Here is a 14,639-nt window from a genome sequence, read left to right on the forward strand (position 1 = left end):
CCCTGGCATCCAGGGTCCGGCAACAAACACAAAACCCTGACGAGTTGCTCAAGTCCTGTCCCCAAGCACGCGGCATCAAGTGACACTGGGCAGCTGCAGGCGCCAGGGGCAAGTGTTCAAACTTTGCAAACAGAGGGGAAGAAACAGTCAAAATGAGCACAAAAATTCCAGTTTCCATCCTCCGCTCCATGCCCCGGGCAAGAGCCACACCAGAGACCTGGGCTGTGTTAGGGAAGCCAGGACAGCAAGAAATAGAGCACTAGATTTTAGAAAGATAACAGGGATGGAAGATAACAGGGATGGGCTGGATCAGCTGCCTGTGACAGGTATTCAGAGGGTGGGAGCTTGGAAAACAGGAGTTCAGTGGTGCCCAGAGCCAGGCAGACGAAGGGCTGAGCTATTCTTTGGCTTGCTGAGCAAAAGAAAACCATACATTCAGATGGAAACAAATTATTTTTAAGTGAAAGACAAAATTATAAATGATTTTCCCATGAGGCTCAAAACAGTTTTCTCAATCCAAAATGAACCAGCTTCTCACCAGGCTATTGCACCCACTTGTAAAATCACAGTTCTCCTCTAGATTAGTTAAAAGACATTTTCCAAAGCAGAAAAGGCAAAGCTCCACTTAAAAAAAAAAGTTAATGTCCAAACAGAGTATTCTGACTCTTGTTGAAACAAAAACTTCACATTTCCAAAAGCCGAGGTGAAGCACCATGATCTCCTCAGATGCTTCCCTCCCCCATTTTGTGCAATCACACATATTTTCCAAACGCCTCGTGAGTTTGGGATCGGTGCCAGCCTCTGCAGCGCCGGTGCTGAGCACACACAGCTGCTGGCACGCACCGGATCAAAGCTGCAGCTTGGCCATAGGGACAGAGCACCCGGCAAAGCTGAGGGCAGGGAGCTCGTAAAGGGCTGGGGAAAGGCTCCTGCCCCTGGCCTGGGGTATTCATCCCTCCGGGGTGGCTCAGGGAATCCCACCTGGGACGTGGGTTTTGCACGACAGATCATGGGGGGCGATACCTGCTGCTCTGATGCGGTAACTTGCAAGGACCAGGGAGGGGCAATTCCCACAGGGAACCATTGCAGCACTTCCTCCAGCCTTCCTTTCCCGAGGGGACCTCATCCTCCTGCCACACACAGGTGACACACGCATTCCTTGTGTGGGGATGGCAAACGTGCGAAGCAAGGAGCATCGCATGGTGCAGCACCCAGGGAAGGCATCATCCAGCTCCCTGGGGGAAGAGGAAAGCCCACCCTCTGCTACAGCAGCCTGGCCCTCAAAGCCAGCCCCGCTGGGCTGCTGGTTTGGTCATCCCTGGGTATACGTGCACATGCAAGAGCGGAGAATTATAGATGTTCTTCCCCAAGGACTGCAGGCAGCATGCTGGGGCTGCCCCCCGCACCAGGCACTCTGCGCTTCTCAAAGATGCTTCTTTAGAATTTCTTGACTTTCCACACCCCGCCCCCTTCCCCACCATTCTGGATGCTGGATAATAAAAGACAAAGCAGCAAAAGGCTTCACAGAGCCCAGCCCCAAGGGACCAGGGCCCCCAAGACCCCTCATCTCCCATCATGTAAGGGAGCTTCCCAGCGTAAATTTTGGGGTTGGTTTATCAAGGATCAAACTGTGCCTTTTCTCAAGGGATCTTCCACCTCTGCTCCATTAAAGAAAAAAGAAGAAAAATTTTAAAGCCCCAATGTTTAACAAGACAGCTGCAGGGAGGCTACTTGACTGATTGAGTTTTTACCTGGCCCTTACAGGCAAGCTAAAGTACTTAACATAGAAATGAGGTTTAGTCACAGCAAGGCATTTGGGATTAGAGTTGGCTGGAGAAACTCTGATGGAACCACGTTCCTCCAGAATATGCACTCCTGTCAAAACTGAAATGCTTTGTGAGATTGAATAGGTTTAGCCAGAAGTTCATTTTCTAAAGAAAATCAGGGAGCGGGTGCAGGAAAATATGTTGAATGAAAAAAAGAAGTGCTTTTTCTGTTGAGCCATGCCAGCGTATATATTGTTGGGGAGAGGTTTTTTTGTTTTGTGGTTGGTTGTGTTTTTTAAGTTGTGCATTACTCAGGGAGGAACCTGAAGAACCGTTTTCTCTCTAATGACAAATTTACCCAAAGTCAGCAATTCCCCATTCCCTGCTGGCTCACAAGCTGGTAGCAAGGCCAGCACGACTCAATAAAAACAAGCTATCAAAACCCACCTGGAGTGAGCCTGGGGAGGCAGGGAAAGCCCAGCAGGACCTGAGCAGGCAGCGTAATTGCTAACAGAGCAGTGACAACCTTCACTAAGGTGAAAGCAGAGCAGCAACTGGGAATTTCTCACCCCAACCCCCCACCTTTTGGGGAGCATCATCCCACTGGAAAGCAGCAGAAGGGATGGGGGAGTGCCTTGACTTCCATCCAGGATGACAGAGCCTGGGGGGTTCCATTTCCAAACAGTGCCTCTGCCAAAACTCAACACCGTTCCTGTTGGGTAAACCTGTTCCCGGAGTCTCTTGGCAAATGCTCAAGCTCCTGGGTCAGACAGGTAAAACATCAGGGTCAGGTTTTGATCAGGAGGGGAGGGTGTCCACCCCGGCCAGGCTCCCACTGGGTTCTTGGACTCCAGTCTGAGCACCAGTGAGGAGAGATGATGGCCTGGGCTTCTCCTCTTCCTCCAAGACAGACTCTTGAGCACCAGCCTACTTCCCAGGGAGGGGAAGGAGCACTGGGATTTTGGGGTGTTAGAGCCAGCAGCAACCCCCAGACCAGCCACGTGGACCTTGCGCAGCCCTTCCCCAGGAACAGCCCATGAAGGGCTGCAGCCATTTCCATGCCTCATTAGCAGATGCCAGCAGCCTCCCCTGCTCAGCTCCAGGAGACAGGGGCTCCAGCCCCCCTGAGATCATGCCTCCCATGGGGCGGCTGCTGCTCAGTGTCCCAGCAGCCCTGCCTGGAGCTCAGGAGACACTCGCCCAACAGCAGGAGCCACAGGCAGAGCTGCTAGACCCAGCCACAACAAGGGATCCCAGCTACAGTACAAACTATGGCTCCTATCACACAAAAGCCCCTTCTCCAGGCTGCTGGGGGGCTACCAGCTATACGAACAGGTTCTGGGGAAACAACCAACAGCCCATGGTCCAAGGCAGCAAATTCAGAATCATCCTCCAGCCCTGTTAGCCACTTGCTGCCACTAAAAACCAAGGAGGGCTTGTGCCACATCTCAGGCTGGGGGTATCTGTGACCCCCCTGACTACCAGCTCTGTAACCCCAGCTGCATGCCCAACCCTCCAAGCCAAGCAGTGTTGCAGGGGTTGGTTTTGTTCCTCCCTCCCCTTGCTCTGGGGTGAGAGGACCTTTATAAATGATTTCCGCTTACTCTCATCGCCAGGCAGACATCGCTGGCTGCTGCCGTCACATCATGCTCTGAAGACAGATAGAGTTTTCTGCCCAGGCTTAAAAAGAACATTGTTTGCAGAACAAAGTGAACAACATGTGAAAAGGAGAAGGGAAAAAAAAATTTTAAAAAATCTGTGATGTTTGCTGGAAGAAAAACCCGCTCGTTTGTTTGGACGAGGATTCTCAGCACGTACAATCTCAGGAACAAAAGGAGATGCTTGTTCTCCGCGGTGTTTATAGGAAGAGTCCTGTAAACATCCAGGGGCACTGGTGCTGTAGAGAAGATCACCTACCAGCCTCCCGAAACCACTCCCGGCACCCCCAAAGTCACTGCTGAGGGGTTCAGCCCTCGCATAGCCCCACAGGTCTGCACCCCAAGCCCTTCCCTTTATACCCAGTAGAAAACAAACAGCCTGTTCAAATATAAGTAGCTGCAATAACGAAATTCCTTTGGGCAAAAGTTTTGGGAAGAAACACAGCTCCATCTGACCTTCCTGGTACTCAACAAGATGTAGGTCAAATATTTTAATTGCCGAGTCACTAATCCCCCACGCACAGCGTTTCAATATTTGTATTGCTGCGGAATGACTGCCTCCTGAAGCCACGGGGGGGGGAAGAAATAGCTGCCTGGATTGATGGGCTAGTAATTTCTGCAAAAATACAGCACTGGATACAACTGCTGAGGATGAATGGCTGCAGGGAGAAGTGAGTGGAGCAGGAGGGAGTTGCTGCTCCACCAGCTGCGTTTCTGGTTGGATTCAAAGCCTTTGCCACCTTCCCAAAAATAACAGCTGCATCCTTCAGCATCCAAGCACAACCATCCCGACCTGCACAGGCAGTACCTCCAGCTCAAATAGATCTGTCACACCTCCCCTCTCCCATCACCATCCCGTAACTCAGAGCAAAACTATAGTTTTATTTTGATAAGCAACCAGACGGCAAAGCAGCCCCACTGGCGAGCTCCTGCAAGCATCTCACGGGCTCAGGCTGGGGCTCATGCCTGCAATGCAGCCACCTCTGGGCTGCAGCAACCCCAGGCTCCTTCGGCAGGGAGAGGACTAGCAAACTGCATCGGTGCTTCTTGAGGAATTCGAAGAGTGTAATTACCCATTATGGGATTTGGCTCACACAAAAAAAAAACAAAACCCACTACAGCAGGAGTCACTGCTCCTGGATTGCACAGTGACAGGCAGGAACAGGACCCTGAATCATCAGCTCCAGACCCTGCCATCACCAGCAACCACATTGCATAATCCAATTCAGAATCGTATCATGGAAATCTTAAAATTAGCTCAATTTTCTACCCCAGCCACTGCTGGCATCCTGCTCTGCAGCCGCCTCCTTCCAACGGTACTGCGGATGCTCTGCCTCAGGTGCACCCACCTCAGAGTGGGCTTCCCCACACAGAGATCCCACACAGCACACATCACCTTGGGGTGGCTGTCCCAACCATTAGCTCAGTGACAGCATCTCTAAAAAGGGAAGAAAATGGGGAAGAAGGAAAAAAAAAAGCCCATGGTGTAGGAAGCATCACATTTTCAGGCCAGAATTAAAAGGTCAATTACTTTATAATCTCTCACGTACAGGAATGGTCATGCTTATTCAAACAGTTTAACAAGACAAGGTCCTGGCCCAGAAGAGAAGACATTGCTGCAGACCTGAAGGCAAATAATAAATTCTGATGAAGACAGAGGTTGCGTCATTAAAATGGAGCGGGCTGGATTCTGCCCTTATATCTACCCCTGTAAATCCCAGACAAAGGATTTTCTAGATTACGTATGCACATTCCTTTCCCTGCTGCTTCATTAAATAATACACAGTGCCTGTTTCCCAGTGTGCGCCGGAGCACTTGCTCCAGGCATGCAACAAGCAGGCAGCCCCCCGTGCAGCTGGGGCTTTGGACCTGGGGGCTATCCAGGGAAGAAAATACCCTGGGGAAGAGAAAAGAGTGTGTGTTGGGGGGTGGGGTGGGGGTGGTGGTGGTGGTGTCTCCCCCCTTTCCCAATTGTCAGGGAGGATGTACCTACCGTTGCTTTTGTGTGGCGGATGGCAAGCTCAGGTTGTGACACAGGCAGCCCCAAGGCTGGATGCATGCAAGAGGAACCAGGCAACTCGCCTTGGCTGCACCAGAGTCCTGGGACACGATGCTGTCTGCTGGGCGTCACGTGGAGATGGCTTCATTTTCAGTCTTGCTTTTGCAAATAAAAAAACTGATTTTTTTTATTTTTTTTTTTAATGTGGGGTGTTTTGTTTGTTTTCTTCTTAGTCTCTTTCACGTAAATTTGTTCTCTGGGCACCTGGTAGCAAGGGATGCCCCTGCTGTGGGATGCAGGAGGATGGGGAGAGGCTGTGCCTGCTGCAGTTACAAGGCTGGTACCTTCCTTTGCTTCATTGCCCCCACATCTGGCTGCTGTGCAGGGAGCAGTTTGTTTACCTGCCCAAAGCCCAGCCCAGAGCACAGGACACCTTACAGCAGAGGATGCCAGCCTCTGGACCGGGATGCTCCTTTGGCGCACAAAATCTCACCAGTGTCCCACAGGGACGATTATCAAATGGGAGAGTTAGTCATCCCAACCCAAAGCCATTAGTTACAAAGCAAAGAGGGCTTAAAGCTCTTATGCTTGAACATGTTAGCTCAGTCCTTTAGGGAACTCCTGATGTGCCAGAGCATCTAATCTCTGCAAATCACTTTTATTCTGCCTTGCTCTGGGTTTTCCTTTTTAATCAACTTAATCTTTATTCATGAGGTGTGTTGCTGCTGCATTACAGAAACACCCAGATCCTGAGCATCAGGCTCGGGGAACAGAAATTGGGGAAACTTGGTGTTTGTTCCAGCCAAGGCTTAAGGTCTGGAGCAATTTATCTGGACTCGTGGCAGGCCCTAGCACTCCTCCATGTCCCAGCAGGGAGAAGGAGGAGGAGGAGATGGGAAATGGCCCAAGCACACAGAGGACAAGCGCTACACCCTGAGGCTGGCACGCTTTGATCGGCACGTCTCACTGCTATATTTAATCAGCGAGGTCCACGCTCACCTAACCTTGCCGATGGAGCCTTTTTTTAAAAAAAAATTATCTTTGAAATAAAAATAATAAATTAAAGGGATCAAAGAAAAGAGTGACTAGTGAGTGACAGCAACATGAAGTGCAGAATAAATGAAGCGACAATGGGATTTTGACGGGAGAAGTGGGGCAGGAAGGGGGCTTCACTCCCATGGGGAGCGGGGAGCTCAGACACCAGGACCCCACAGGCTGTCCTACGTGGGCTCAGCCCACTACCCTGATCCGTCCCCATCCAAGGAAAGTTTCAGGAGCTGTCTCCAAGAAGGGAGATGGCCAGAGCGCAGCAGGAGAGGGCATGGTTTGACACCCAGCACGAGCTCCCAGGAGCAGACCGGGAAACATCAGCACTGGCACTTCTGTTTTGGGAAGACAGAAGGAGTTTCCATGTACACTTCCCTGGAAGCAAAGGGACACGATTTGGGGGTTCTCAAGAGAGGCTGGATGAGCTTGACCCCCATCCCCACAAATCAGCCCCAACCCCCCCCCCCCCCCCCCCCCCAGTTCCCCAACTGCAAACAGTGGTGCTGAGCAGCCTGCGGTGCCCTGGCTCGCATCCTCCAAGGATCAGCTTCCCCCCAACCATGATCCAAAGGTACTAATGGGATTGTAATTCCTCTAATGAGCTGTAATTAATTAATTACCCTGTTAGCACAAGAGTTTTACATTTTTTGGCAAACACAGTGCCGTTTCGTAGCTAGAGGGAGGCTCTTCCTCAGCAGCTGCACACTCGCTTTTTGCCCAGGGGGCTTCTGCCCCTCGGCCTAGCGGTGTTTGTACCCTGGAAACAACCACACAGCTCCCAGGTCTCCCCCACATTACAGACAACCAAGCCACAGGCATTAATTCAGAGGGTTCACAGACATCTCCTCCATCAGCCCCTTGATAACATCAATTCCCTCCGACAAACATAACAAGAAAAACACACCACAGACAGAGAGCAAGCAATACCCGGACCCTCCATGGTCCCTGTGGAGCAGCAACATGCCAAGGGAAACTTCCAAAAGCACTGAGGATGGAGCCAAAGCAGGCTGGGGCCAAAACAATATTTGAGCTGTGTTAAGCAGCACAGCAGCCCCAGGATGCTCAGAGCCACACTGCATCCCCCCGCATGCTAGGATGCAGGATTGCACCCGTGCATGGCAGCCACACACAGTGGTTGAGCCCAGCCACCTCTCCCAGCTCAGCTTCTCCATTACCTCCACGTTTAATAATTAAAGCATCAGTGTAAAGGCATTAAAGTTTCAGGGACTGGCACGTTCAGAGCAAGAAGGCAGGACTTGGAGCAGTCAGGCTGCTGCTAATTAACCCTGCACAGTGCAGGCAGCAAGGATCAGGTCCCTGCCCATCCACCCCTATGGGCAAACACTTTCCTCCCCACAAACCCTGTCTTCCCAGGTCTGCTTTCCAAGAGCACCCACCCCAGCCTACAGGGGAGGTTTGTTCAACATCAGGCATCCCTAAAATAACTTAATAGAGAGGGGCTTCTTCCCAGGGAGCATGGCTTTTTATAGAGCACATGGCTTTCCATGGAGCCAGCTCTGAGCAAGGGTTACAAGTTACCTTTGGCTGGCTGCTGAGGCTGAACAGGAAGGCTCTTCTGCAGGAGCAGATGGAGTCAACATGCCTGGGAGCCAGCCCAGCCCTGCTGCGGTGACAGACTGTCCCACGTCACCTCCCCTGGCAATGCTGCACTTGAGATCCCCATGCAAGAGTTGGGGGAAGGCACCCAAGGAGCTGAGCACTGGCACAACTCATCCCACCGCCAAACTCCACGCATGGCATCCAGCTCACCCCACTTGTTTCCTCCCAGCAAGCTGGGGAGGAGAATGCCTCTCCTTCCATTAGGCTCAGCTAGGCAGTGCACACCACCTTCCCTCAAATACTTACAGCAATTAAGCTAATTGCATCCCCCTGGGTAGCTGGTGCTGGTTCCCTGATCATGCAGTCCCAGCTGTCCCAGGGCAGAGGTTCTGGATCCCTCTGTGCTTTGGGGGATGTGAGCCCCTTGCATGTAGCTTGGGATCCCCAGATCAAACCCTTTAGACACATTATTTGTTCTTAGAGCTTTGCTGAACGTGCCCGCAGCAGCCGGGGTGGGTGCAGGAGCAGAGCCCACCCCTCCGTGGAGCAGCAGAGATCTGGGTTCAGTGGAGCCCTGCCCATGGGGTAGCAGGGCCAGGAGTGGTTTTGGGCTGAGGATGGGGGCCAGGAGTGCCCAGACACCCCCTTTGACTTTCCTTTGCTTGCTGCATCTCCTCCAAAAATGAAGTGCTGTTTGCATCAGGAGAGGCAGATGAGTGGGGCCACATGAGCCGAGGCTGTTGCCGGAGTCGGGTCTTGCTGTGCCAGGACCGTGGCTCGGTGATTAATCCTCCCCTGTGACACCGCCTGGGCCCGGGTGCAAGTGCATTACCTTAATTAAGAGATGGGTTAATGCAGCGCTTGGTCCCAGCAGCCTCCCAGGAGAGCAAGGCAGGACTGTCCCCCGTTATTGAATCCAGCTCCCCAAATCACAGTGACAGCGGGGAGCCTGGTGGGTCCCTAGGACATTGCTCAGCACCCACCTGCTGCCTGATGCTCCCAGGGACCATCCCTCCTTGCCAGGCAGCCAGAGGTTGTTTCCCTCATTAATCCAGCATTTGCTCCTCGGATGATGCTCCTGCCCTTTCAAAGTGTCTCCTGCTTTGTCACCTGCCTTTTCAGGGGCTGCAGACACAAAAGACCCAGTTCTCCATGTCATGCCACCAGCTGGCTGCCCTGCCTGGGTGTGCACCAGCACCCCTGGGTGCAACCCTGGAGCCAAGCTAACGATGCCGCCTCTCACCTTCTACCCCCAGGTCGTTGTCCCACTTTCCAGCCTTGTTTCACATCTTTCAAAGGGATTTTTTGAGACGTTTCTTTCATAGCAATATTACAAATGTGATGCCTTGTGTTTTGAAGACCACTTTCTCAGAGCTGCCCGGGCACAGGACTGTCCTGCTGCAGGCTCAGCCCTGCCTTCCAGGCTGGCCCCATTTGGGCTGGTCCCTCTCCTTCTCATCTCTGGAAGCTGCGGCCACCTCCCACGGGGACCCATCCCAGATCCCTTTTCCCCCTCATGTTGTTCTTGCACCTGCTTTAATTTGCTTAACACTAAATATTTTATTACCTCTCTGGAAAGTTATGGGGGAGATTTCCTAGAATAGGAAATATTCAGAGCTATGAGCTGCTCCTGGGGGTGCACCAAGCCCAGGGATGGCTGCAACCACCCTCACCCCACACGGAGGAGCTGGGCAGAGGCCAGCCCCAGCCTTGTTGGCTTGCCCTGGCACCACTGAGTGCACTAGATGTGCCTTGAATATGCTTTTTTATATCATCATCCCTTTTTATTTGGGCCTCTGACCAAGCCATGAACTGGCACCGCTTTGCCAGCGGCTGCCGAGATCTCTTTGCACTCACCCTCGGTGCTGCCTCCAGATTTTTGGCATGGTGATGCTCATCCCCCGAGCGTGGCACGGGGCAGCAGGACCCGCAGGATGGCCGAGGACATCCAGTGTCAGAGATGGTTGCAGGGTGGAGAAGAGGGGCTCACGCCAGCGGGGGAGCCCAAGCTGGCACCCTGGCCCCACTGACACCCCCCCCCAGTGCCCCAGTTCCTCGCGCTGGGTGTCAGGATGATAAAGCCGAGCCAGGCTCACCGGAGCAGGCACAGCACCCAGCAGCTCCCATAATTAATAGCACCACCAGCACTTCCCTGCCAGGCCATGAATAAAACATCCTTTCTGAGGACCCAAACTCTGAAAAATCTCTTTTTTTCTGTTAATTATATTTGGTGAGACACTGTGCTTTTATTATTTTCTCCTCCTGCTTAATTGGGGGGGTGAAAGCTGGCTGGGGGTCCCTTCCTTCAGCTTGGCACCCCATTTCTTAGAGGGGTAGTGTAACTGCCAGAGAGATTCCCCCCGAAAATCCCCTTCCCACCCCTTTGGAAAAGCATCCACCGCTGCAGCTTCGAACCTGCTGGATCTCTAGATTTGCTACAGCCATGGGAATTTGTGGCATTTCTGGGCTCTTCAGCATCCAAGAGCCTCTCCTGGAAACCAGCCTCCCCAGACCCTTTCCATCTTGCAAATGTTTTTGCCACATACCCAAGTTACGAAGACGAAGCTATCAGTTTTCTTTGTGAAGACAGGGCTGCATCTTGTCCCTGAGCCCCTTGGTCCAGAGAAGGAAGGAGAAGAATGCAAGTAACAAACCAAGGGATGCCAAACACTTCAGATTATCTCCTGGCACGAGTTTCAGCGCATCTCCATGCCTCAGTTTCCCCATTTCTCTCTAAAATCCACAAACGCAGTGGAGGTTTGTCCCTACCTGCCTGGTTGTGACCCTTGGCTGAAGCAGCAGATGCTCACAGGGGGCTGGGAACAGCGCGGGGGAGGGTGGATGGATGCAGGCTGCTCACAGCTTCAGGTCTCAGATGAGATCCTGCACAATTTCCTCTGCCTATCCGCCCTGCCATGGCTTATATATGTATTTCCTCAATATGTATTTCCTTAATATTCCCTCAATACGTATTTTCCTCAATCCCAACCAACAAGCCACCACATTCGTCCACGTCAAGCCTGCGGCACGCGGGGCTTTGCATTCCCGAGTGCTTTTTGGGAGGCTGAGCGCTGTGTTTGTGCCACAAGCTGGTCCCACCCAGCAGCTCCTGCCAGGCAAGCAGCTCCCGTTGCCACTTGGCTTGGGGGACGAGAGCAATGTTGGAGCAGAAGAGAGCTGTTGCTTGCGCACATCCAAGTCTCTGAGCATCTCCCTCTGTGGAGAAAGGTGAAATTCCACCCCCAGCTTCGCTGGCTCTGATCCAGGAGCTGCATTAGCAGAGCTTCGCCAGGTCAGGATCAGACCCAAAGCCAGGCCATTGCAGAAGCATCTCAGCCACCCAACGCGCTGCTGCCTGGCTGTGCCAGCTGCCAGCCAGCAAAAGAGGATGCTGCCCTGCGCCGAGGGCCCACGCGTGCCAGGGCAGAGGCGCCAGGAGCTGAGCTAGGGGCTGTGCCATGCTAGGACATTGCAGCACACTCCCCTTGCAGGTGGCAACAGCCAGGACTTGCATTTCCCCAGGGTTTTTTGAGCTGTGGGGCTGTGGGTTGCATGGGGCAGTGCTCGGGCCGGGTAATGCAGTGCTGCCCATGCCATCCCTGGCCAAAGAGGACCTTTCGCAGAGATACAAGCTCTGGGAGACAGGGCAATTTCCTGCCGGAGCAACAAGCGCTTTACTCCTCGCTGGATCCTCTGCCAGCCAATTTTCTCTCTCTGGGCTCCTTCCAGCTTGGCGCTCCATCCCCCAGCGCAGCGCAGGGCTGCAGCCAGCAATCAACAGATCCAGCTTGTTTAGGATGGTCACTAGTGCCGGCTCAGCCCAGCTCCCCCATCCTGCAAGGTGCCTTCTCCCTTCTTTACGTGTCCCTTGGGGGGGTGATGGCATCCTCTGCATGTCCTGCCTTGCTTCTGTCTTTCTGAAGGTCCTGGAAATGTTCAGCTCTCAGTGAGAACTGTGCCGTAACTCTCAAAAGCTGGAGTGTAAGCGCTTGAAGTGCTCTCAAAGGGAAGAACTGGCACCTTTAGCACCAGGAAATACAGTTGCATCCACTCGCACAAGCTAAGGATGCTTCAGTCGTTTTTCAAGAGGGGGGCCTGCAGAGGGAAGGGATCTTCTATTAGCTTTGTGACCGCAGTGAAAGTCTAGAGCTAATAAAGGAAACCAACTCTGCCAAGGTGGAGAGGAGCTAAGGAGAGGAAAATGAATGAGTAATCTAAACAGGACCATGAAAAATCCCCTGCTGCTCTTCAATAAAGCAGAGATTAGCAGGAGGATTTGCAGCCGTGCTGCAGGCTGGAACTCAGATCTGCCGCTGGTTTTCCACAGGCTTGGGTGAACTGCTTCATCTCATCCCATCCTCCTGTTTCCCCGTCTGGGAAATGGAAACAGTCATGATTCCCCAGTAAAAGCTTAATTTAGTGGTGGCTATGAAGTGCTCTGAGATCTCCCAGAGCAGGGAGAAGCCATAGGGAGACAGGGTGCAGCACGCCGGGGCGGTGGGGAGCAGCAGGTACGATCTGTGCTCCTTTCTGCAAGTGAACTCTTCCCTCAGATGCTTCCATCAGCCTCAGCTAATTGCTCATTTGATGTCACCAGGATCCTGGCACGGCAGCTCAGCCCCAGCTCCGTACCGCACCACGCAGGGAGGCGGTGGGGGCTGCGGCAGCTCCTGGCTCCCCCAGCCCTGCGCCCACCGCAGCGGGTGCACGAGGCTCCCAGCCCACCATGGCGGCAGTCCCTGCCCAAAACAGCTTCATGCCACGTGCCGAAGCTGACAGATTCCCTGTGAAGCAGGGGATCTTTATAAAGATGGTGAGATCAAGACCTCAAAGTAAAGGCGAAACGCATACAGGGCATATGAGAGATGCCAGGGCATATGTGTGATGGCCAGGGTCTCACCCCCAGCGGTGCTGGGGTGAACCCCCTCCTGCCTGCGTGTCCCAGGGCACCTCCCTTCATCTCCCCAGGGATGGAAATCCGTCGGCCCCATCCTGGAGCCATGGCAGGGACTGGCTTTTGCTGGGCACGGGTACCACGAGGCAGCAAGCTTTCCCAAGCCCTCCTTAATAGAAATAATAAAGAGGGATTTGAACTGGCCAACAGACATGGAACCAAAGCAATCCCAGTGGGAGCATATTTTTATAAGCCGGGGCTATAAGAGAAGGGGCAGGAAACCTGACACATCACAAATCACTCTCCTGTCACTTGCTGTAATCTAGAAATGCTCTATTAAAAATAAGAGCAGCCCCTGCTGCTGGCAGTGAGGCGGAATTGAGGCCACGCAGAAGGGCAGCTTGGGTTCAGGTCTGGCTGCCAGGTAGATGGAAGTTTCTAAGGCTGCTACATCTTGCACTGCTCTGCTATGATTTATAAATATATAGAGTCACCCAGCTCAGCGACACCCATCACCCACAGTCAGCAGATGAACCTGGGGGGAGACATCTCCCTCCTTCATGGCTGGCCAGGCTCAGCTCCGTTCCTCGGGCAGGAAAGGGCTCAGGACAGACCCCCGCATTTCCAGTTTGTCCCCAAAAATGCACTCCCCAGGTGAGGAGGTGACAGGCAACGTGCAGGGCTCCTGGGTCCCGCCTGCCTGTGGAGATCAAAGGACTCCTGTCCCTGGGCAGCAGGAGGGGGGTGAGGGGACCCCCCTAGTCCCTGGACCAGCCACGCAGGGCTCAGCACTGCCGGATAGCCCAGCTCGCTGCTCTGGCTGATGGCAGAGCATTGGGCATGCAAGGATAGCACATCTCCTCCTCCTCCTCCGGGTGTTTGCTCTTAATAAACCAGACCCGGTGCTAATGAGGTCGGGAAGTCACCTCCTCCCCCCTCAGCCACGGCTGTTATGAGCCCCCGTGGCACACTGCTGAAGTCAGAGCAGCGGAAAACATCAGCTAATGGTGATTTGCCTGAAAAATAAGTTTCTGGGGAAATGAGAACTCTTTGCCAATTCAGGACAAAGTGAGGCAATAATTATGAGGGGGAGCAAAAAAAATTCAAGGGTGTCGAAGCACTTCGGGGCTTCCAAAAGGAACATTTTTTCTTGGGAAATGCAGATGCCCATTTGCTTTGAGGTTTTCCAGGTGAGCCCTTCAGCATCGTTTTAACATTTTCCATTTTCAAACCCAGCTGCTCTAATCACAGAGGACAGAGTGGCTCAAGAGAAGGCAAAAAGCTCCCCAGAGAGGAGCAGGAGCCTCCTCCCTCCCCCTCTGGCTCCATCAGGGTTTCCACCACCATGAGACCTATTTTCTCACCTCTCTCCCATGGCAGAACAAAACTCCCTGGACCTCTCCAGCTTGAAGCACTGGTCAAGAGATCTGGGGATCCCAGGCATCTCCTGGCCACGGAACAAGCCCAGGGCAGGGCTGGGAGAGGTGCTCCCACCCCAGCACCCTGCTGCACCATCCTCTGCAGCCAGTGCACACCAGCTTGCTCAAATAAAGCCCCATCTGTGCAGGTTATTTACAGGAGGATGTTTGCTCTGTTGCAGAAGCTGATTTGGTGATGAAAGCTTAAACAGGATGGAGAAGGGAGAACCGAGCAGGGTGTCCTAGAGATGGGACATGGCCCTGTGGGTCCTTCCTGGAGTCAGATCCCCACAGAAG

The sequence above is a fragment of the Falco peregrinus genome, chromosome 5, assembly GCF_023634155.1.
Source record: "Falco peregrinus isolate bFalPer1 chromosome 5, bFalPer1.pri, whole genome shotgun sequence".
Lineage (NCBI taxonomy): Eukaryota > Metazoa > Chordata > Aves > Falconiformes > Falconidae > Falco > Falco peregrinus.